Source organism: Antechinus flavipes, chromosome 4 (assembly GCF_016432865.1).
Source record: "Antechinus flavipes isolate AdamAnt ecotype Samford, QLD, Australia chromosome 4, AdamAnt_v2, whole genome shotgun sequence".
NCBI lineage: Eukaryota > Metazoa > Chordata > Mammalia > Dasyuromorphia > Dasyuridae > Antechinus > Antechinus flavipes.
In genome coordinates this window covers 128,606,385-128,629,794 of record NC_067401.1, presented here as the reverse complement: position 1 = coordinate 128,629,794, position 23,410 = coordinate 128,606,385, and the positions used below count along the sequence as shown (strand labels likewise).

The 23,410-nt window shown below is 35.9% G+C and overlaps 1 pseudogene; it reads left to right on the top strand.

The window, feature by feature from the left end:
• The window catches only part of LOC127561337 (actin-related protein 2/3 complex subunit 1A-like), a 53,940-nt pseudogene that overhangs the window by 9,291 nt on the left and 21,239 nt on the right, over positions 1-23,410 (top strand).

The following is a 23,410-nucleotide window of genomic DNA, read 5'->3' as shown; positions in this document are numbered from 1 at the left end:
GAACTTTAGCAGTTATCTAATCCAACCTCTTCACTCATGCAGAAATGCTTTATATAGATGGTATCCCAGATAGGATATCAATCAATAATCTTGTTCCTCAATTCTACCAGTATGCAATTTATTCAACTCTGAGATACCACTTCACACCTTTTAGATGGGATAGTATGATGGGAAACGAAAATGATAAATTTTGAAGAAGATGTGGGGAAATTGGGACACTAATGCACTATTAGTGGAATTGTAAATTGATTCAACCATTCTGTAGAATAATTTCAAACTATGCTCAAAGGGCAACCCAAACTGTGAATACTCTTTGATATAACAAAACCATTATCAAGCCTATGTCCCAAACCAATCATAAAAACGGAAAAGGATCTATATTTACAAAAATTTTTATAGCAGCTCTTTTTGCGGTGGCAAATATTGGAAACTGAGGTTGAACAAGCTGTATTATATGAAATAATGGAATATTGTTGTGTAATAAGAAATTTTGAGCAGGAAGTTTTTAGGAAAACCTGAAAAGATTGAGACAAAGTAAAGTGAGCAGAACCAAAAGAAGACTATACACAGTAACAGCAACATTGTGTGATGATCAACTATGAATGACAGCTCTTCTCAGCAATATAAGAATATAAAACAATTAGAAAGGACTCATGATGGAAAATGCTGTCCACATATCCAGAGAACTGAGCATTTGAATCAAAAGCACACCTATTTTCACTTTATTTGTGTGTGTATGTGTGGTTTTTTGCTTTTAGTCTGTTCCTTGTTTCACAACTATGACTAATATGTAAATATTTTACATGATTGTATGTATGACACATATATGACACATCAAATTGCTTGCTGTTTTAGGAGGAAATTAGAGATATTTGGAATTCAAAATTTTGTAAAAATGAATGTTAAACAATTCAGTGACCCAAGCAATTCCAATAATCTTTTGGTGGAAAACGCCTTCTGCATCCAGAGAGAGAGAGAGACCTATGGAGACTGAATATGGATCAATGTACACTATTTTTGCCTTTTTTTCCCCTTCTTCTTTCTCGTGTTTTTTTTTTTTTCCTTTTGTTCTGATTTTTCTTTCCCAACATGACTCATATGGAACTATGTAAAAAATAAATGTACTTGTAAACCTAAAAAATATATTTAAAAAAACCAACTCACCCCCCCCCAAAAAAATGCTAGCATTTTTCTTTACATATAATTGGGGGAAATTTTTTTTTTTAATGAAATAGTTTACTAATTTTCAAAATAGACCATTCCATTCTTGGACAGCTATCCTGGCTTTCATATCTACCATCTTTGTGACCTTACACAAGTCACTCAGCCTATGTTAGGGGGTTGGTCAAGATGATTTCTAAGGTCTCTTCTCTAACTCTATGATCTTTAATTCATGACTCCTATGTTTCATTCAAGTATTAGAGCCTAGATTTACTCTCTTGATGTTGAGTAAATATACTATTTGAAGGCAATGATTATCAGACTGAAATGGACTTGAGAAAAAGGTTGAGAGAGTCAAAACACAAACTATATAGAAAGCAAAAGAGCAACTGACTAGCCTAAATGGATATGAGCTACCTTATTAGGGTACTGAAAGAATGTGTAGATGTGATTACTAAACTACATCACTGATTTTTGGAGAGACTGAAAAATGAAATAAGCATTATGAGTAGAAGACAAATGTCTTGATTTTTTATTAAAAGAAAAGGAAGGTAAATTTGCCAGCTAAATGATAGTGAAATTGGTTTTCTTTCTGGGCAAAATTTTAGTATAAATTTTTAAATATAGTTTGTGAGCACTTAGGGAGGGAAGCAGCAATCACTATAAGCTAGTTCATAAAAGCACATCTTGCCATCCTTTTTTTGGACAGGGGTCATAGAAAGATATATCAGAAATGGCGTAGGCAGCATACCTGAATTTCAACAAAACTGACCCGTCCAGCAGGTCATCAAAGTGTGGGTCTCGAGGCAGACATTTGCCTGTAAGGATATTGCCTGAAAAGGGATGGGGTTAGAAATGAGGAGGGAGATGAGCTGAGGTGGAGCAAAGTCTCTCTTTATTGAATGAAGAGGGTCTAGTTTTATATGATTTCTGGGTGGGGGGTTGCAATGTAAAGAATGTCAGACCATAGGTGTGGTTGACATCCTGGGGCATACTCGTTATCTAGTTCCTGGGCGGGTAGGGCCAATTTCCTGGGACACACATAATCTTGTCTCAGGAATTTAGGATGTATTGTTTGTTCATGATAGGGTCTTAGCTCAGAGTTTACGCGCAGGTAATCACATTAGCTCTTTGTTTCCAAGGACATGGTTTCTGGCACAAAACATTGAAAATTTGTGGCAACCCTGCAAGGAGCAAGTCTGATCCACCATTTTTTCAAGATTATGTGCTCACATTATGTCTCTGTTTTACATTCTGGCAGTTCTTGCAATATTTCAAACTCTATTATTATATTTTATGTGCTCTTTGATATTAAGATTTTAATTGTTTTGGTGTGCCACAAACCATGCCCATATGAAATGAGGATCTTACTAAATGTTGTATGTGTTCTCACTGTTCCATTCATCAGCAGTTCTCCCCATCCCTTTCGCATTCCCTGAGACAAAACAGTATTGAAATTTATGCTAAATCAGCCCTGTTTGTAGTGGCTAGAAACTGGAAATTGAATGGATGCCCATCAATTGGAGAAGGTTGAGTAAATTGTGGTATATGAACGCTATGGAATATTGTTGTTCTGTAAGGAACGACCAGCAGGATGAATACAGAGAGGAACTGGTGAGACTTACATGAACTGATGCTAAGTGAAATGAACAGAACCAGGAGATCATTATATACCTCAACAACGATACTGTTTGAGGATGTATTCTGATGGAAGTGGATCTCTTTGAGAAAGAGAGCTAATTCAGTTTCAATTAATAAATGATGGACAGAAGCAGCTACACCCAAAGAAAGAACACTGGGAAATGAAAATAAACTGCTTGCATTTTTGTTTTTCTTCCCGGGTTATTTATAACTTCTGAATCCAATTTTCCCTGTGCAACAAGAAAACTGTTCGGTTCTGCACACATATATTGTATCTAGGATATACTGTAACCTATTTAACATGTAAAAGACTGCTTGCCATCTTGGGGAGGGGGTAGAGGGAGGGAGGGGAAAAATCGGAACAGAAGTGAGTGCAAGGAATAATGCTGTACAAAATTACCCTGGCGTGGGTTTTGTCAATAAAAAGTTATTTAAAAAATAATAATAATAAAAATAACAAAATAAAATAAAGAAATTTAGGCCAATTAATAACCCTATAATGGCCTTTAAATGTAAAACGGTCAAAAAGGGTCATTTTGGTCTTATTTTAAGAAATTGTCACAGCCATCCCAACTTTGAACAACCACTACCATGATCAGTTAGCAGCCATCCACATCCACAACCATCCAATCTCCAATACCAAAAAGATTATAATTTGCTGAAGGGCTCAGATGATGCATAGCATTTTTTAACAATAAAGTGTTTTTTTTTTTTTTGGTAAGATGAACAACATTTATTCTTATTGTAAGGAGAAAAATAACATATTTTTTTTTTTTACCATTTGTTACCAGTTAGTGTTGGTTTCAGATAAATTACAGTCATATAAAAAATGCTCTAAATCATTATTGGTCAGAAAAATGCAAGTTAAAATGTCTCACATCTATTAGAGAGACTAATATGACAAAAAAGGAGAATGTTGGATGTTAGAGGGGATGTGGGAAAACTAATGCACTGTTGGTGGAGTTGTGAACTGATCCAACCATTCTAGAGAGCTGTTTAGAACCATGCTCAAACTATGTGCATATCTTTTTACTCAGCAATACCACTATTAGACATATACCCCTAAATGGGAAAATGACTTATTTGTAAAAAGGCGTTTATAATGGTTCTTTCTGTGGTGGCTAAAAACAGAAATCAAAGGGATACCCACCAATTGGGGAATGGCTAAACGTAATGGAATATATTATGTTCTAAGAAATGATAAGCAGGATGATTTCTAGAAAACCCTTGAAAGACTTACAAGACTTATAGTGAAGTGAACAGAACCAAGAGGACATTGTAGACAATAATAGCAATATTGTTCAATGAAGAATTGTGAATGACTTAGCTATTCTTAGTAACACAATGAACCAAAACAATCTCAAAGGACTAATGATGAAGCATACTATCTGCCCCCAGAAAAAGAACTGATGTTGATTGAATACAGATTGAAACATACAATTTTTCACTTTTTTCATTTTTTAATTTTATTTAAATAATCTTATACAAAATGACTAATGTGGAAAATTTTACATAATTACACATGTATAACCTACATCTGCTTGTTTACCACCATCTCAGGGAGGGGAGAAGACAGAAGGAGCAAGGGAGGAATAAAATTTGAAATGTCTAACTTTAAATAAATATATTTTTTAAATGGAAAAAAGACATAATACTAGTGTATACTTAATTGGCTATAGTAAAGTATAAATATAACTTTTATATGCACTGGGAAACCAAAAGATTGATGTGACTCGCTTTATTGCAACATTCACTTTACCATGGTGCTCTGGAAGTGAACCCACAATATCTCTGAGTTATAGTTTTATAGTTGGATAGTTCAGGATTGGTCAGACTCTGAAAGAAAATCTCCATTCCTGAACTATAAAGTTCTTCTCTTGACCCTGTACAATTCAACATTTTTATGAATCACTTGAATGAAGACAAATATGACCGCTTATCAGATTTATTGATTAACACAAGCTTTGAGGGGATGAGGCCATTGGGATGTACAAAGATGTCAAAAGGCTGGAATAAGGGAATAAATCTAACTAACAAAATGTAATAAGCTTTTCATATTAAAGATTAATTAAATTAAACAATCATTTATTAAGCACTTACCATGTACAGGGTGCTAGATGTTTCAAATACAAAAAAAAAAAAAATGAAATAACCCCTATCCTTGTAGACTTATGTATGTTGGAGGAATATAACCTTATAGGCAAGTAAATAAATAGATACAAAATGAATATAAAATAATTTAAGAAGTAGAGAACTCAGCTGGGAAGAAAATCAGGAAAGGTCTCTTACAGGACACACAGTCAAACTGTGCTTTTAAGGAAGTTGGTGATTATACAAGATGGTGGTGAGGAAAAAGTTCATTTCACTCATGAAAGATAAGAGAGCCTGCACTTTTTGTTGTACTTATGGTCAACAGGTCAATCTGTCACTCATAGGACAGTGAACTTCAAGGCACAATTCTGGAATATCTTATTAAAGAGACAGTTTTGAAGCATTTAGAAAGAGAAATAGTTAATTTTTAAATAAATGTGCCATGAGGGATTGTTTATTAGAAGCAACTAGTTATGGGTAGCTAGCTAGATGGTACAGTGGATAGAGTATCAACCCCAAAGTCAGGAGGACTTGAGTTCAAATCAGGCTTCAGAAACTCAATATTTACTAACAGTGTTACCCTGGGCAAATCACAACTCCAATTGTTTTGCCAGAAAAACAAACAACCAGAAAGCAACAAGTGTGTAAAAATAATGTTCCAATAAAAATGTTTAAATTTATAAAAATTAAAAAAGAAAGGGAGATTGATTATAAAGAGCTTCATGAAACAATACATAATTATTAAGTGCATTTTTAATATCTACATTTGGAATGCCTACAGATATTCAGATGAAGCTGTCCAGTGAGAAATTGGAAACATAGACTTGGACCTTAAGAGAGATAAAGGCTGGAATTTGGAATTTAGAAATCAACTTCACAGAGTCAACAGTTGAACCTATGAGACCTGATGAGATCATCAAGAGAGAATGGTAGGAAGAGGGCCCAGGATAGATTCCAAGGCAATATTCATGCATAGGGGTGGAGCATGTATAATGAACTTGCAATATGATGATACTGAAAAGGATGGGTCAGGCAGGTGAGAAAAGCACCATGACAAAATAGTGTCACAAAAACCAAGGAAGGAGAGAAAGTATCCAGAAGGAAGGGGTGTTAAACAATATTATACTCTGTAGAGAAATCAATAAGAATGAAGATAGAAAAGATCACTGAAAAGGGCAATATGAGTCAAGTGATGGGGATGGAAGCTAAATTGTAATTGTTACAAGAAATCTGTCTTTCTTTTTTTCAGTGAAATATATATTAGGAGGCAAAGAAAATAGATTTCTATGTATTAAAAAATAAAATAAAAATAATTTTAAAAATTAAAAAATCAATGTAATTAAATGGATAAAAAAGAAGTAGAAGCTGAGAAAGCGGATTAAATTTTGCAGATAGCTTTTTTAAAACTCTATTTTCAATAATAGTTTATTATTTTCAAGATACGTACAAAGATAGTTTTCAACATTCATTCTTGCAAATCCTTGTATTCCAAATTTCTCTCCCTCCCTTCCCCCCACCCTTCTCCCCTGGGCAGCAAGTAATCTAATATAGGTTAAATACGTATAATTCTTCTAAATGTATTTCCACATTTATCATATCATATCATAATCTGATTAATAATATCAGATTAAAAAGGGAAAAAATGAGAAAGAAAAAAAGGCAAGCAAATGACAATAAAGGTGAAAATACTGGGATCCACATCTTTTTGGATGCAAATGGCTCTGTCCATCACATCTATTGGAATTGTCCTGAACCATCTCATTGCTGAAAAGAGCCATGTCCGTCAGAATTGATCATTATATGATCTTGTTGTTGCTTTATACCATATTCTTTTGGTTCTACTCACTTCACTCATCATCAGTTCATGTCAGTCTCTCTAGGCCTTTCTGAAATGATACTGCTGATCATTTCTTATAGAACAATAATACTGTCTAACATTCATATATTTATGACTTATTCAGCCATTCTCCAAATAATGGCCATCCACTCAGTTTCTAGTTCCTTGTCACTACAAAAGGGCCTGCCATACACATTTTTGCACCTGTGGATTTTTTCCCCTTTTTTATGATTTCTTTGGGATACAGGCCCAATAGAGACACTGCTGGATCAAAAGATATATACAATTTAATGGCTTTTTGGGCAGAGTTCTATATTGTTCTCCAGAATGGTTGGATCAGTTTACAACTCCACCAACAATGTCCCAGTATCCCAGTTTTCCCATATCCCTTCCAACATTTATCATTATCTTTTCCTGTTATCTTAGTCAAGCTGAGAGGTATATAGTTGTATTTCAGAGTTGTTTCAATTTGTATTTCTCAATAGTGATTTAGAACATTTTTTTATATGATTAGAAATGGCTTTAATTTCTTCATCTGAAAATTGTTTGTTCCTTTGATCATTTATCAATTTATTTTTATAAATTTGAGTCAATTCTCTACATATTTTAGAAATGAGGTCTTTATCAGAGCCTTGGATGTAAATTTTCCCCCCAGTTTTCTGTTTCCTTTCTAATCTTGGCTGCATTGATTTTGTTTGTACAAAACCTTTTTAATTTAATATAATCAAAATTATCCATTTTGCTTTTCATAATGTTCTTTAGCTCTTCTTTGGCTGTAAATTTCTTCCTTCTCCTTCTCCACAGATTTGAGAGAGAGACTATCCCTTGTTCTCCTAATTTGATTATACTATCACCCTTTATGTTTAAATTATGAATTCACTTCAACCTTATCTTGGTGTAAGGTGATAGGTGTTGGTCATTTTAGCATCAGAGAAGTAGAGGTTGAAAATTAAGTAGAGAAAGAGTGTAATATAAATGTCTAAGAATGATCTCTAATAGAAAACATGACTTCCTGGAGGATAAAACCAAAGGAATAAATAGAAGGGCTCCTATTGGCAAAAAGTCTAGAACAAAAGAAGAAAGTATGTTAGATGAAGTTAATGTGATTTTACATATAGAAATAGGGAGGTGGAGGAAGATGTTATTTTATTTTATTTATTTTTTTAAATGACTTTTTATTGACAGAACCCATGCCAGGGTAATTTTTTTTACAGCATTATCCCTTGCACTCACTTCCATTCCGATTTTTCCCCTCCCTCCCTCTACCCCCTCCCTGAGATGTCAAGCAGTCCTATATATGTTAGATATGTCTCAGTATATCCTAGATACAATATATGTGTGCAGAACCGAACAGTTCTCTTGTTGCACAGGAAGAATTGGATTCTTAGAAGGTAAAAATAACCTGGGAAGAAAAACAAAAATGCAAACAGTTTACATTCATTTCCCAGTGTTCTTTCTTTGGGTGTGGCTGCTTCTGTCCATCCTTGATCAGCTGGAACTGAGTTAGGTCTCTTTGTCAAAGAAATCCATTTCTGTCAGAATACATCCTCATACAATATCATTGTCGAAGTGTATAATGATCTTCTGGTTCTGCTCATTTCACTTAGCAACAGTCCATGTAGGTCTCTCCAAGCCTCTCTGTATTCATCCTGCTGGTCATTTCTTACAGAACAATAATATTCCATAACATATGCCACAATTTACCCAGCCATTCTCCAATTGATGGGCATCCATTCATTTTCCAGCTTCTAGCCACTACAAATAGGGCTGCCACAAACATTTTGGCACATACAGGTCCCTTTCCTTTCTTTAGTATCTCTTTGGGGTATAAGCCCAATAGAAACACTGCTGGATCAAAGGGTATGCACAGTTTGATAACTTTTTGGGCATAATTCCAGATTGCTCTCCAGAATGGTTGGATTCATTCACAACTCCACCAACAATGCATCAGTGTCCCAGTTTTCCCGCATCCCCTCCAACATTCATCATTATTTTTTCCTGTCATCTTAGCCAATCTGATAGGTGTGTAGTGGTATCTCAGAGTTGTCTTAATTTGCATTTCTCTGATCAATAGTGATTTGGAACACTCTTTCATATGAGTGGTAATAGTTTCAATTTCATCATCTGAAAATTATCTGTTCATATCCTTAGACAATTTATCAGTTGGAGAATGGCTTGATTTCTTATAAATTAGAGTTAATTCTCAATATATTTTGGAAATGAGGCCTTTATCAGAACCTTTAACTGTGAAAATGTTTTCCCAGTTTGTTGCTTCCCTTCTAATCTTGTTGACATTAGTTTTGTTTGTACAAAGGCTTTTTAATTTGATATAATCAAAATTTTCTATTTTGTGATCAGTAATGGTCTCTAGTTCATTTTTGGTCACAAATTTCTTCCTCCTCTGTTGGGTTTTTCTTCTTTATAATAAAATAGTTCTCTCTGTGAGAGAAAGCAGGTTTCTCAAGGAGATTTTCTGGAGGCAACCTTAATATCAGTTCAGATCAATAATTACCCCAAATGCAGCCAGCTGGTAAAAATACAAATGTTTATTTTTCCTTCCAAGTCTTGTCTCTTTCCTTGGGCCCGGATAGCTAGATTCTTAGAGGCCTATCTTTCTGCTTGGTTCTGAGAGCTCCTGCAGCTTTGTCCTTTGCCTCTGCTCCTTTCAGCCTCCAGCCAGCACAAAGATGAATCTGTCTCTTTTGCCTTCCGAAGTAATTCTCTCCTGGCTCTAGCTCAACTCCGACTCGTGGCTTCTTCTGACTTGATGCTCCCCTCTCCATGTAATTTGGCTGAATTCTCTTCTGCCACCAGCCAGCCAAGTGGAAAAATATTGGAATGAATCTCTCTTTACTGGGCTTATATATGACTCTTCTGAGAGAATGGGATTATGGGTTTTCTCCTATAGTGCTCTCTGGCCCTAAGAGCTTCAAGGGAGGCATGAATTCACAAAGTTATAAAGTTTACTTTGTGAATCTCCCATACTTGTGAATTCCAATGAGTAACGGTGTAAACACAAGCATTGTATCAATTAGTTCTACTTAGTACCTTGTTTCAGGTTCTGGCCCAAAACATCAACTCTAATGAGTTAGCAGTTTGTAAAGATTCCAACATCTCCCCCTTTCTTTTGTTTTAGAACATAGGGTGGTCATGACCTCCCTGACCTCTCAAGGAGGTGAGAACCCCCCCAAAAAGGTGATCACGCCTTCCCTGACACCTCAGGAAGGGAGATGAAAACACCAAAGGAAATAGGAAGTCAAATCAGATTAGCGGGTTTCTGAAGGGGCTCACTTGAAACAAGTACATCCATCAATATGGGCCAGAACTTTGAAACACATATGCATGGTATACATGAATCCATCAATATGGGAGGCATTATACATAATTTACATAAGCACCTAATCAATATAACACAGGCTAGTAGTAATGTAACAAATAACATGAATCAACATGAAAATGTAAGTGCTGCAATAGTCTCATCAACAATTTCTCATCTCAAGAAATCCAATGATTCTTGCAATTGCATAAAACACATAAGCACATAGCAATATAAGACAGGCTAGTAGTAATGTAACAAATAACATGAATCAACCTGAAAATTTATACATGTCCATAAGTCCTAGAAATAGTCCAAAAGGATTCCATTGTCCATTAGTTCATGTGCCAGGAATCCAATAGTTCCTGTAAGCTCTGAAGTACAATTTTTTATCTCAAGGAATCCAATGATTCTTGCTGGTTTTTCAAGAACTAAAACAGTCTCCTCTTGTGTTTGGAAATCCAATGATTCCTGAAGATTTTAAAAGTTCTTTTAACAGTCTCATTGTCAGCCATGCTCTTTCAGTGTCAGATGTTTCTTAAATCTCCTTTGTTTCGAAGATTTTCTCTTTCTGTTTCATCTCAGGGAATCCAATGATTGTTGCTAGTTTTTCGGGAACTGAAAGCTGAAGATTTTAAAGTTCTTTTTTTTTTTTTTTTTTTTTAATTTTTTATTTAATAATTACATTATATTGACACTCGTTTCTGTTCCGATTTTTTTTCCCCTCCCTCCCTCCACCCCCTCCCCTAGATGGCAAGCAGTCCTTTATATGTTGGATATGTTGCAGTATATCCTAGATACAATATATGTTTGCAGAACCGAACAGTTCTCTTGTTGCGTAGGGAGAATTGGATTCAGAAGGTAGAAATAACCCGGGAAGAAAAACAAAAATGCAGATAGTTTACATTCGTTTCCCAGTGTTCTTTCTTTGGGTGTAGCTGCTTTTGTCCGTCATTTATCAATTGAAACTCAGGTCTCTTTGTCAAAGAAATCCACTTCCATCAAAATATGTCCTCATACAATATTGTTGTCGAAGTGTATAATGATCTCCTGGTTCTGCTCATTTCACTTAGCATCAGTTCATGTAAGTCTCGCCAGTCCTCTCTGTATTCATCCTGCTGGTCATTTCTTACAGAACAATAATATTCCATAACATTCATATACCACAATTTACCCAGCCATTCTCCAATTGATGGGCATCCATTCATTTTCCAGTTTCTAGCCACTACAAACAGGGCTGCTACAAACATTTTGGCACATACAGGTCCCTTTCCCTTCTTTAGTATTTCTTTGGGATATAAGCCCAATAGAAACACTGCTGGATCAAAGGGTATGCACAATTTGATAATTTTTTGGGCATAATTCCAGATTGCTCTCCAGAATGGTTGGATTCGTTCACAACTCCACCAACAATGCATTAGTGTCCCAGTTTTCCCGCATCCCCTCCAACATTCATCATTATTTTTTCCTGTCATCTTAGCCAATCTGACAGGTGTGTAGTGGTATCTCAGAGTTGTCTTAATTTGCATTTCTCTGATCAATAATGATTTGGAACACTCTTTCATATGAGTGGTAATAGTTTCAATCTCATCCTCTGAAAATTGTCTGTTCATATCCTTTGACCATTTATCAATTGGAGAATGGCTTGATTTCTTATAAATTTGAGTCAGTTCTCTATATATTTTGGAAATGAGGCCTTTATCAGAACCTTTAACTGTGAAAATGTTTTCCCAGTTTGTTGCTTCCCTTCTAATCTTGTTTGCATTAGTTTTATTTGTACAAAGGCTTTTTAATTTGATGTAATCGAAATTTTCTATTCTGTGATCAGTAATGGTCTCTAGTTCATCTTTGGTCACAAATTTCTTTCTCCTCCACAAGTCTGAGAGATAAACTATTCTATGTTCCTCTAATTTATTTATAATCTCGTTCTTTATGCCTAGGTCATAGACCCATTTTGATCTTATCTTGGTATATGGTGTTAAGTGTGGGTCCATGCCTAATTTCTGCCATACTAATTTCCAATTATCCCAGCAGTTTTTATCAAATAATGAATTCTTTTCCCAGAAGTTAGGGGCTTTGGGTTTGTCAAACACTAGATTGCTATAATTGACTATTCTGTCTTGTGAGCCTAGCCTTTTCCACTGATCCACTAATCTATTTCTTAGCCAATACCAAATGGTTTTGGTGACTGCTGCTTTATAATATAATTTTAGATCAGGTACAGCTAGGCCACCTTCATTTGATTTTTTTTTCATTAATTCCCTTGAGATTCTCGACTTTTTATTGTTCCATATGAATTTTGTTGTTATTTTTTCTAGATCAATAAAATATTTTCTTGGAAGTCTGATTGGTATAGCACTAAATAAATAGATTAGTTTAGGGAGTATTGTCATCTTTATTATGTTTGCTCGGCCGATCCAAGAGCACTTAATATTTTTCCAATTATTTAAGTCTGACTTTATTTGTGTGGAGACTTTTTTATAATTTTGCTCATATAATTCCTGACTTTCCTTTGGTAGATAGATTCCCAAATATTTTATGGTATCAACAGTTATTCTGAATGGAATTTCTCTTTGTATCTCTTGCTGTTGGGTTTTGTTGGTGATGTATAAAAATGCTGAGGATTTATGGGGATTTATTTTGTAGCCAGCTACTTTGCTAAAATTATGAATTATTTCCAATAGCTTTTTGGTAGAATCTCTGGGGTTCTCTAGGTATACCATCATATCATCTGCAAAGAGTGATAGTTTGGTTTCCTCATTGCCTACTCTAATTCCTTTTATATCTTTCTCGACTCTTATTGCCGAGGCTAGTGTTTCTAATACGATATTAAATAATAATGGTGATAGTGGGCAACCTTGCTTCACTCCAGATCTTACTGGGAAAGGTTCCAGTTTTTCCCCATTGCATATGATGCTTACTGATGGTTTTAAATATATGCTCCTGACTATTTTAAGGAAAAGTCCATTTATTCCTATGCTCTCAAGTGTTTTTATTAGGAATGGATGTTGGATTTTATAAAATGCTTTTTCTGCATCTATTGAGATGATCATGTGGTTTTTGTTTGTTTGGTTATTGATATAGTCAATTATGCTAATAGTTTTCCTAATATTGAACCAGCCCTGCATTCCTGGTATAAATCCTACTTGATCATAGTGTATTATCCTGGGGATGATTTTCTGTAATCTTTTTGCTAATATTTTATTTAAGATTTTAGCATCAATATTCATTAGGGAGATTGGTCTATAATTTTCTTTCTCTGTTTTCAGCCTACCTGGTTTAGGTATCAGTACCATATCTGTGTCATAAAAGGAGTTTGGTAGGACTCCTTCAATCCCTATTTTTTCAAATAGTTTATATAACATTGGAGTTAATTGTTCTTTAAATGTTTGGTAGAATTCACATGTAAAGTTCTTTTAACAGTCTCATTGTCAGCCATGCTCTTTCAATGGTGAGCACAATTAGCAACAGAACCACCTGATATTTCTTGGGTCTTCTTCGTTTCAAGGGTCTGCTCTGTCTCTCTGTGATGGACAAGGCAAATGCAGCTCGTTGGCACCCATCTGATTCCTTCTCCACCTGTAGAGATGCAAGCAAACCCTCTCCCCCAAGCAGTTAGCCTATCTGGTCCCTTCCATTAACCACTTTCTGGATCTTTCCACATCACCTGGCGATTATCTAAAGATAGTGGAGCTGCTCGTACTGGACACTGCTCTTCTGATGGGTTATAAAACCTGTCTGCCAGAGCCAGAGCATCTTTATCAAAAATTTAAAAATTAATGGTATAGAGAACTAAATTTAGAAGTTCTGTAGGGTTACCCGTGGCTGTCCCTTTCTTTTGTTTTTGGAGGAGTGTCTTAATGTCCCTGTTTCTTCTTTCTACTATTGCCTGACCTTGAGGATTAAAGGGTATGCCAGTGGTGTGTAAAATCTTATACTGTGCACAAAAGTGTGCAAAATGTTTGGAGGTGTATGCAGGTCCATTATCTGTTTTTATTTCTTGTGTCACATCCATAATTGCGAATGCTTGAATGAGGAATTCAATGACCACTTGGGCTGTCTCTTTTGCTGCTGGTATTGCAAAAGTGAATCCTCAAAAGGTGTCTACCACAACATGGATAAAAGACAGACGACCAAAAGATTTATAATGGGTCACATCCATTTGCCAGATTTCAATGGGTCTCAAACCATGAGGGTTCTTCCCTGGAAGGAGCGTAGGAGGATGGATGTCCCAATTTACAATTGGATTGATAGATTAAGGGACTGTCGTAGATATAGTATGCTTAAATGATAGCAAATCATTTCTCTTAGTCTCTTAGGTTATCTTTGTAAAAAAGAGGAATGGATATGAAAAATCATACAGTTTGGTAGATTCAGAACGCTTTAAATTGCTGACCCAAAAATGGCTCAAGGTTGACTTGGAAGGATCTGTCCTTGGCACTGTTGTTTAACATTTTCACCAGTGTTTTAGGTAAAGTTATAGAAGACATATGTGATAGGCAGGCTTCCTTCCTTACTCCCCATTCTCCACTCCTATTCTCTTGTGTTAAAGCCAATTTTCCCCTACAAATCAAAAATGTCCTCAAAACTTAATGGCAAGAGATCAAAGCTTAAGCTGTTAGTTGCTCTTTATACTTTCATGGTAGACTTCCCATTCAATTAAGGGTATAAAATGGTCTTCCCAAATGGATTCAGGGGCCTTCAGACTTGGTGGATGTCCCAACTTTCTACATCTTGCTCTGACCTTCCTGTATGGAGGTAAGGGAAGGACACTTTTCCTGATTTGAATGTTCTGTCTTTGTTGAGTATAATCTTAGCTATGGCTAAGTGAACTTCCTTTCACTGACTGTTTAATGATGTATGAGTGTATCATTTAGTTTCAGTATTGGACCTAAGCTACTAGGAATCTAACCTGAATCAGGATCACCACCTGAAGTCTGAGTCTTAGTTTTTTAGATGACATACAAGTAAAATGCATAGCTATCCCACTGGATGACAACAGTCAAGAAGATCTTGACACTTTTAGAATAATGAGTCATGCCTAAAAAGATGAAATTTAATAAAAATAAATATAAATCATTTGGGTTCAAAAAAATCAACTTTGCAAGTATGGGAGGGGGATGGTCTGTGGGAAAAAAAGAAAACCAACATGGCAACCAAAAAAAAAAGCCATTATGATTTAATTTTCTCTAAGAGAAGCAAAAAGTTCAGGATGAAAGAAGCGATTGCTTCACTGTAGTAAACCTTAGTCAGACCTTACCTGGAATTTGTGTTCTGTTTTTTTTTTGGGGGGGGACACTTTCCCTTGAGAGACATTAACAAGCTGGAACATATCTAGGAGAGAACACCTAGAATGGTCAAAGGACCCTTATTGGAGAGTAAATTGACAGAAGAGAAATTCATAGGGGACATGAGATAAAACTGTCTTCAAGTATTTGAACAATTGTGTATGTAAAGGATAGATTTATTCCATTTGGCACCAGAGATGATCTAGAAGGAATGGGTATAAGAGAAGCAGATTAGATTTGATATAAGGAAAAATTTCCTAAGTGGGAAAGCAACATAGTGCAATGTAGAGATCCAGATCCAAATCCTGACTGCCAAAAGAAGTTTAGGAGAGGCTTCCATTTTTTCTGGGCTTCAATTTCAAATGAGATGTTTGCACCAGATGACTTCCAGTGTGCTTTAAATATTTATTGCGAAATAGAACTGTCCCAAAGTAGAATGGGATTTCTTGCTTAAGTGGATTTCCCATCCCTGGAAATCTTCTGAGGGCTTCATGGCCACTCAAGAGGAATATTCTTACAATTTGACACCTAGCTGGACAGTACTTATTGACTTTGAAAGGCTTACAGACTAATCAATTCAGTGATTAACAATGACCCCAGAGGATAGATGATAATTGTGTTATCCATGTGATTCATGAAACAGATCAGAAATATGGACAATATGAGAATTTGTTTTTCTTGTCTAAACATTTATTCCAAGAATTTTGTATTTCTTTTTTTTTTCCCAAACAGGGGAGATGGAAGAAAATAAATGCTTATTAATAGAAAAATTAAAATTAAATATAAAAAGTCAAATTCTGTTGAATTACTGATTGACATTTGTAAGATTCTGTGATTCTATGTGTTTCTTTCATATGAGTAGAACAAAACTTTTTTGAATACGATAAGGCCATTTTCCTAAGTTTGTTTGGAATTGCTGCTTTTACTTGAGCATCAGTGGATTAAATAAGTGTATAGCAGAGACAAGTAATATGTGGAAGTCACCCAGTTTTGTTAATTCATCCTGGATATTAATTACAATGACCTTCTTCCTCACTAATTCATGTCCCCCTAGTATCACCCCTAACTTTTTCTACCCTAATCCACTTGATTTTTTTTTTTTTTTTTGCCAAAGTAACTGAAGTTACTTGCCCAAGTTTACGTAGCTATTAAGTTTAAAGCCATATTTGAACTCAGGTCCTCCTGACTCTAGGACTGGTACTCTGACCACTGCACCATCTAGCTGCCCCTCTCCACCCTCTTCTAGAGAAAATATATTTTCCCCTTTTTATTCCTAATAATAGAAAGTTAGGGAACTTTTTTTGACCTCTCTCATTTGGAGAGGAGTTGCTTCAGAAAGTTATTCCCTCCTCAAATCTTCAAACAGATGCTCAGTGTCAATTTGGTCAGAAGATGAAATAAAGGGTTTTTTTTTATGAGCAGCTTGAGCTAAATGGTCTGCAAGATCCCTATTCTACAACTCTCAGGCAATCTCTAGAGCTAAGGTCAATTGGAGAGAAAAAGTATTCTGAAAGTCAGATTACTGAGATAAGGAAGGCAAGGTCCATTGAACTAAAGATATATATATATTTAAACTGGACTTGTGATTTCTTTTGTTCTGCCCTTTGTCATTTTACAGACAGGATAAGTGATTTACCTGTGGTTCCAGATGCCTCTTCCAGAAGAAAATATTGTAACTTTTATAGTTACAATTTTCTTTTATAGAACAGATAATTCAATGAGTATAGTCAAGGTAAAAGTTCAAAGTCTTCCTACGAATTGACTGGGAAAAGAGGAAGTGAGACTGTGACATTCACTGTTTAACAGTGATATCATCCTGGATAAAAACAAAACAGTCTCAGAGCAAAGTACATTGAGGTCCAAAGTAGTAGAAGTCAAGAGACATAGAAAAAAAAGTATTGCACCAGGTCAGTGCTATCACACTGTGCAATTAAACCTATTTGATATAGGATCAGTAAGCTGTGTATGAGAAAGTATGGAAAATGCAATCCTAAACTCCATAATGAATGTTGAACTTCTTTCCCCAAGAGCATTTCCCCAAGGGATGAATAGACTATGAGGATGTATAAGGAATTGGCAAGTGTCAATAGGGTTGGCATCTGAGGCTAGGAAATGAAGATTAACTAATCAGTGAGCATTTTTTAAGTCCTAACTGTGTTCAGGCACTATGCAGGGTGCTGGGGATACAAAGAAAGAAATGCAATGTTCTTGCCCTTAAAGGATTTTCTAACAAGAATCTTTTAAGAGTTTAAGGTATACAATTATTTTGAAGGACTTATGATGAAAAATCCTATCTATACCCAGAGAAGGAACTGATTGTATCTGAATAAAGACTGAACATTCTCTCTTTCTCTCTTTTTTCCCTGAGGCAATTGGGGTTGCCTCCAAAATGGGGGGGGGGAAGCTTTTTTCCCCCATTAGGATGGAAGATTTGTGTTTTCTTTCACAACATGACTTTTGTGGAAATGTTTTGTATAACTTAATAGGGGTGGAGGTGGGGATAAGGAGAAGAATGTGGAACTCAAAAAAATTTAAAAACTAATGTTAAAAAATTGTTTTAAATGTAACTGGGGTAAATATTAAATAAACAAAAAATTTTAAAAGACTTAAACTACAACATATTGGGAATACAAAGACAAAAAATGACCCTGCTCACTGGGGGAGAGTTAAGGGAAGGAAAAAATGTTCATACATTTATCTATACATAAATGTCATTTAGGATCATTATGCATGAACATATTTATAAGTGCACAAGAGAGAACAACTTTGAAAAACTTAAGAACTCTGATCAATGAACAATTGTAATGTAATATAATAACCAATCATGAATCCAGAGCACCAGTGATGAAGCATAATATCCTATTTCTTAATGGAGAGATGATAGATTGAAGATGCAAAACAAGATATATATTTTTGAACATGGTCAGTGTGGTGACTTGTTTTGCTTGACTATGCATAATTGTTATAAATGGTGTGCCTCGAACCCCAGCTATGTGACATTGGGCAAATCATCTAACTTTTCTGAATCTCTTATATAAAATAAAAATAACAGCACCATCCTCCCGGAATTGTTGAGATCAAATGAGATAATCCATAATGACATTTGTAAGTTTTCAGTGCTCATAATCAGGAGATGACTCAATCAAATTATGTGTGGCTGACTTTATGATGATCAAAGGAACAGTTAGAAGCTACCTGTTGAGGTAGAGCCTTATTTATTGAAAAGATACATTGTCTTGTGCCATACTGTTGTTAGCTGGCCATTTTTTATATTGGTAAATTAATGGGCACAATGTGCATATTGGATATGCATATTGGCTCTCAATCTATAATGGAAACTTGACTAATCAAATTGTTCACTGGTAATGTAATTTGATAACAAAGGACTTTTGGGGAAAAAAAATATGAATTGGAGCTGGGTAAAGGCTGAAAGCAAGAAAACCAGTTAATAGGCTATTACTCAAGGCCAGATGAGAGGGGTTTAGGAAATGGATTAAAATAGTTCCAATGGAAATAGAAATGACAAGACAAATTGAAGAGAAATTGTAGACAGAGGACCAACTAGACTTGACTAGTGATTGGATATGAAAGTTGAAACAGAATCAAAGATAGCTTTGAGGTTTTAAGCCTAGTGGAATCCTCCACAGAAAAAGGAAAGTTAGGAAGAAGGGCAGGTTTCAGGATGAAAATGAGTTCAGCTTCCATGTTAAGTTAGAAGTGGATCTTTTAAGTATAGGTTGTAGAGGGCCATAGATAGTGGGGGAACTCTGAGTGAGGTATAAGACCCTTCAGCCCAGAGGAAACCTACTGACAATATCTGGTTTGGCTCTCCATTTCCTTGGTGTTTACACCTTTTCCTGAGAAGTCAAGGAGGGCATAACTACCTATGTTATCCAGGTTTCAGAATATAAAAACCTTATAAGCAAATTCAAAAAAGCATATATTTAGATGTATATGTATATGTGGGTATACACACTCCCAGCAACAGAATCCAGGAATATTCTAGACTACAGCAGTGACAGCTGACCAATCTATGCTCACTATGTATATAAATGGCATACTATTAGAAGGATTGGTAGACACAGGTGCAGATCATACAGTCATTAGAGGTGCCAACTGGCCCAGTCACTGGCCAAAGATTAAGTCAGATACCTATATGTTTGGTGTAAAAGGATCAGTAGCAGCTGAAGTTAGTGCTACTGCTTTGAAATGGACTTTTGAAGGAGAAATAGGAGTTTTATTCCTTTTGTAGATGAAAAAATCCCCATCAATCTGTGAGGAAGAGACATTTTATAACAGGATTACAAATGAGTACTTCAGTTTTTTAGGTAGGGCTGCTGTTGAAAGCCTGCCAACACTCTCACCTGTTCCTATTCAGTGGTAAACTGATACACCAGTGTGGGTAGAACAGTGGTCCTTAGCTAGAAATAAAATTCAGACCTTATTAGATATAGTATAGGAGCAACTTGACCAAGATCACTTAAATCTTCTCTAAGTCCTTGGAATTCCCCTGTATTTGTTGTAAAAAAGAAATCTGGAAAATGGAGGCTGTTGACTGATTTAAGCTAAATAAATGAACAGATGGAAACTATGGGGACTCTTCAGCCTGGACTTCTATTTCCTCCTCAGTTACCTAGAGAATGGCCTCTTTGGGTTATAGACATTAAGGATTATTTCTATTCTATTCCACTAGATAAAGAGGATATGAAAAGATTTGCCTTTTCAGCTCCCAGTGTTAACTTAGGTGAGCCTTATAAAAGATATGAGTAGACAGTTTTGCCACAGGGAATAAAAAACAGCCCTACTATTTGTCAAATGTATGTTGCTGCTGCTCTTACTCCAGTAAGAAAAGCATTTCCAAAAGTTATGTTATTACATTATATGGATGATATATTGGGGTGCACACCTGAGGAGGAAATGTTAGAAGCATGTCTACAAAAGACCATAGAAACACTGAGGAACTACAAATTGCACATAGCTCCAGAACAAATTCAAAGATACATTCCTTTTCAATATTTAGGATATGAAGTATACCCTAAGGTACTTATAGTACAAAAACTTTCCTTAAGAACAGAGAAGCTAAACACCTTAAATGACTTTCAGAAATTGTTAGGAAATATCCAATGGATGCATCCAGTGTTAGGCTTAACTACCTATCAAATGCAATCATCATATGATATTTTAAGGGGAGACAGTGTTTTAAACTTACCACGCCAGCTTACAAAAGAAGCTCAAGAGGCTTTGGGAGGAGTTGAACTGGCTTTATCCAATGTGGTTGAAAGAGTAATTCAAAAACCCTTGGAAATATTAGTTTTTGCTACAAAAGAGGCACCCAAAGCAGTCCTTCATCAAGGAGACAGTGTGATAGAGTGGGTGAACCTCCCAGCACAACTAGAACAAAGCCTTACTTCTTACCCAGTGCTTGTGGCTAGAATTCTATTAAAGGCCATTAAACGAGCCATACAATTATCTGGGATAAGACCTGACAAGATACACACCTTTTATACTAATGTACAAATTAATGTATGCTGTAAAACCATCCCAGAGTGGCAAATTTTATTGGCCATGGCTCCAAATTTTACACATGGGTCTCCATTAAAGATAACCAGACTATTATATAATTGGCCATGGATTCTTGAAGAAAAGATTTCTAAAGTTCCTCTTAAAGGATCAACTATCTTTACAGATGCATCCAAACATAATATTTATGCTGTATATCTCATGACTTAATTATAGAGTAGTCAGAACTCCTTTTCAATCTACTCAGCTGAATGAATTGTATGCAATCATTCTAGCTCTTACTTATTATCCAGGAGATGTAAATATAATATTTGATTCAGCCTATTCAGTAGGTGTGGTACAAAGAATTCCACAGCCCAGATAAAATTTGCAGCTTCCAATATATATCAGCTCTTTAAGGAACTTCAAGAGCAAGTGAGAAAGCATCCAGGTAAGATTTATCTCTTGCATGTCCACTCTCATAGTGGACTTCCAGGTCCTATTTTTGCTGGTAATTCAGAGGCAGATAGCCTTCTAACCATGTTGGCCAATACTCCTCTATTTCAGACAGCCCCAGAATCTCATTTTAAATATCATCAGGCTGCTCCAGCTTTACGTTTGCAATTTGGGATAACAAAAGCAGAAGCTAGGAGCATAGTAAAAGGCTGTAGAGCTTGCCTTCTCTTATGCTACCTCCATGAAAGAACCCTCATGGTTTGAGGCCCAATAAAATTTGGCAAATGTGACCCATTATATATCTTTTGGCCATCTGTCTTTTATCCAGGTTGTGGTAGACACCTTTTCAGGATTTACTTTTGCAATACCAACAGAAAAAGAGACAGCTCAGGGGGTCATTGAATTCCTTATACAAGCATTTGCAATTATGGGTGTGCCACAAGCAATAAAAACAATGGACTTTCATATACTTCTAAACATTTTGCACACTTTTGTGTACAGTATAAGATTTTACACACCACTGGTATATCCTTTAATCCTCAAGGACAGGCAATAGTAGAGAGGAGAAACAGAGACATTAAAAGAAAGGGAGAGCCACAGGTGACCCTAGAGAATTTCTAAACTTAGCCCTTTATACTATTAATTTTGGGGGTTTTGATGAAGATGCACTGGCTCCAGCAGATAGATTTTATAACCCATCAGAAGGGCAGTGTCCAGTGTGAGCAGCTCCACTATCTTAAGATAATCACCAGGTGATGTGGAGAGATCCAGATAGGTTAACTGCTTGGGGGAGAGGGTTTGCTTGTATCTCTACAAATGGAGAAGGAATCAAATGGGTGCCAATGAGCCACATTTGCCTTGTCCATCAGAGACAGATGGAGCAGACCCTTGAAATGAAGGAGAAGACCCAAGAAACAATGGGTGGTTCCATCTCTGACTACATGTACCACTGAAAGAGCATGGCTGTTAACCCAATACATATGGCAATTGACTCATGGACATCAAAAATTGTTGATAAGACCATTGCAGAACTTTAAAATGTGCAGGAATCATTGGATTCCCTGACACGTGAAATAATGGACAATAGATTGGTTTTGGACTATCTCTTGGCTGCTGAAGGAGATGTATGTATGATTGCTATTTAAATAACCTCCTTCTAGGACTTATGGACATATATAATTCCTTATGTTGATTCATATTGTTTGTTACATCACTACTAGCCTGTGTTATATTACTATGTGCTTGTGTAATACTTCTCATGCTGATGGACTTTTGCATACCTGTCTCAAGTATAACACAGTGGTCACACCCTCCTTTACTTCTCAGGAAAAGGTGTGAACACCAAGGAAATGGAGAGCCAAACCAGACATTGTAAGCAGGTTTCCTCTGGGCTGAAGGGTCTTATGCCTCATTCAGAGTTCCCCCACTATCTGCTGCCCTCTACAATAGATATCCAGCAAGACATCTGGAAATGTGAGAATGGTATTCACTGGATAGGTCAAAGTTGAAGGTAGACTGGAAAATCATCCTTGTAGTCTTGATAGTTAAAGGTCTAATAGTGGATAAATTCATCCAAGGGAAGTTAGAGAAAAGGGCTAAAGTTGACATTTGGGAAATGAGAAAAGGAAAAGTAACAAGTGAAATAGGGAAGGAGAAATCAGAGAGGTGGGAGGGGAGAATAATATGAGAACACAGAATCATGAAAATCCAGGAAGGAAAAAATATCAAAGAAGGACATTCTTTCACATATTTCTCAATGTGAATTGAGTCTTTTTTTGAGCCTCAGGGCTGCTGCCAGTTAAGGTGCTAGCATCTAATGTCCAGGAATGTTAGAGGAAAACATCTGAAAAAGAAGGGAAACAGTGACTGACTGTGGTAAGTCATTTCTAATGACATCATTGTCTGTGTTTCTTTTATTCATTGTTTTCTTTCTTTAGGATGAATATTTCATTAGGGATCTCTACTGAACAGTAAAGCAATAGAATGATAGAATGCTAAAACCAGAGAGGCCCTCAGATTTCATCTTGTCCAAGCCTTTTATTCCACAGATGAGAAAACTAAAGTCATACTAGTTACAAGCCAATATCATTATATTCTGTGTCCCAAATTTAAATAAAAATT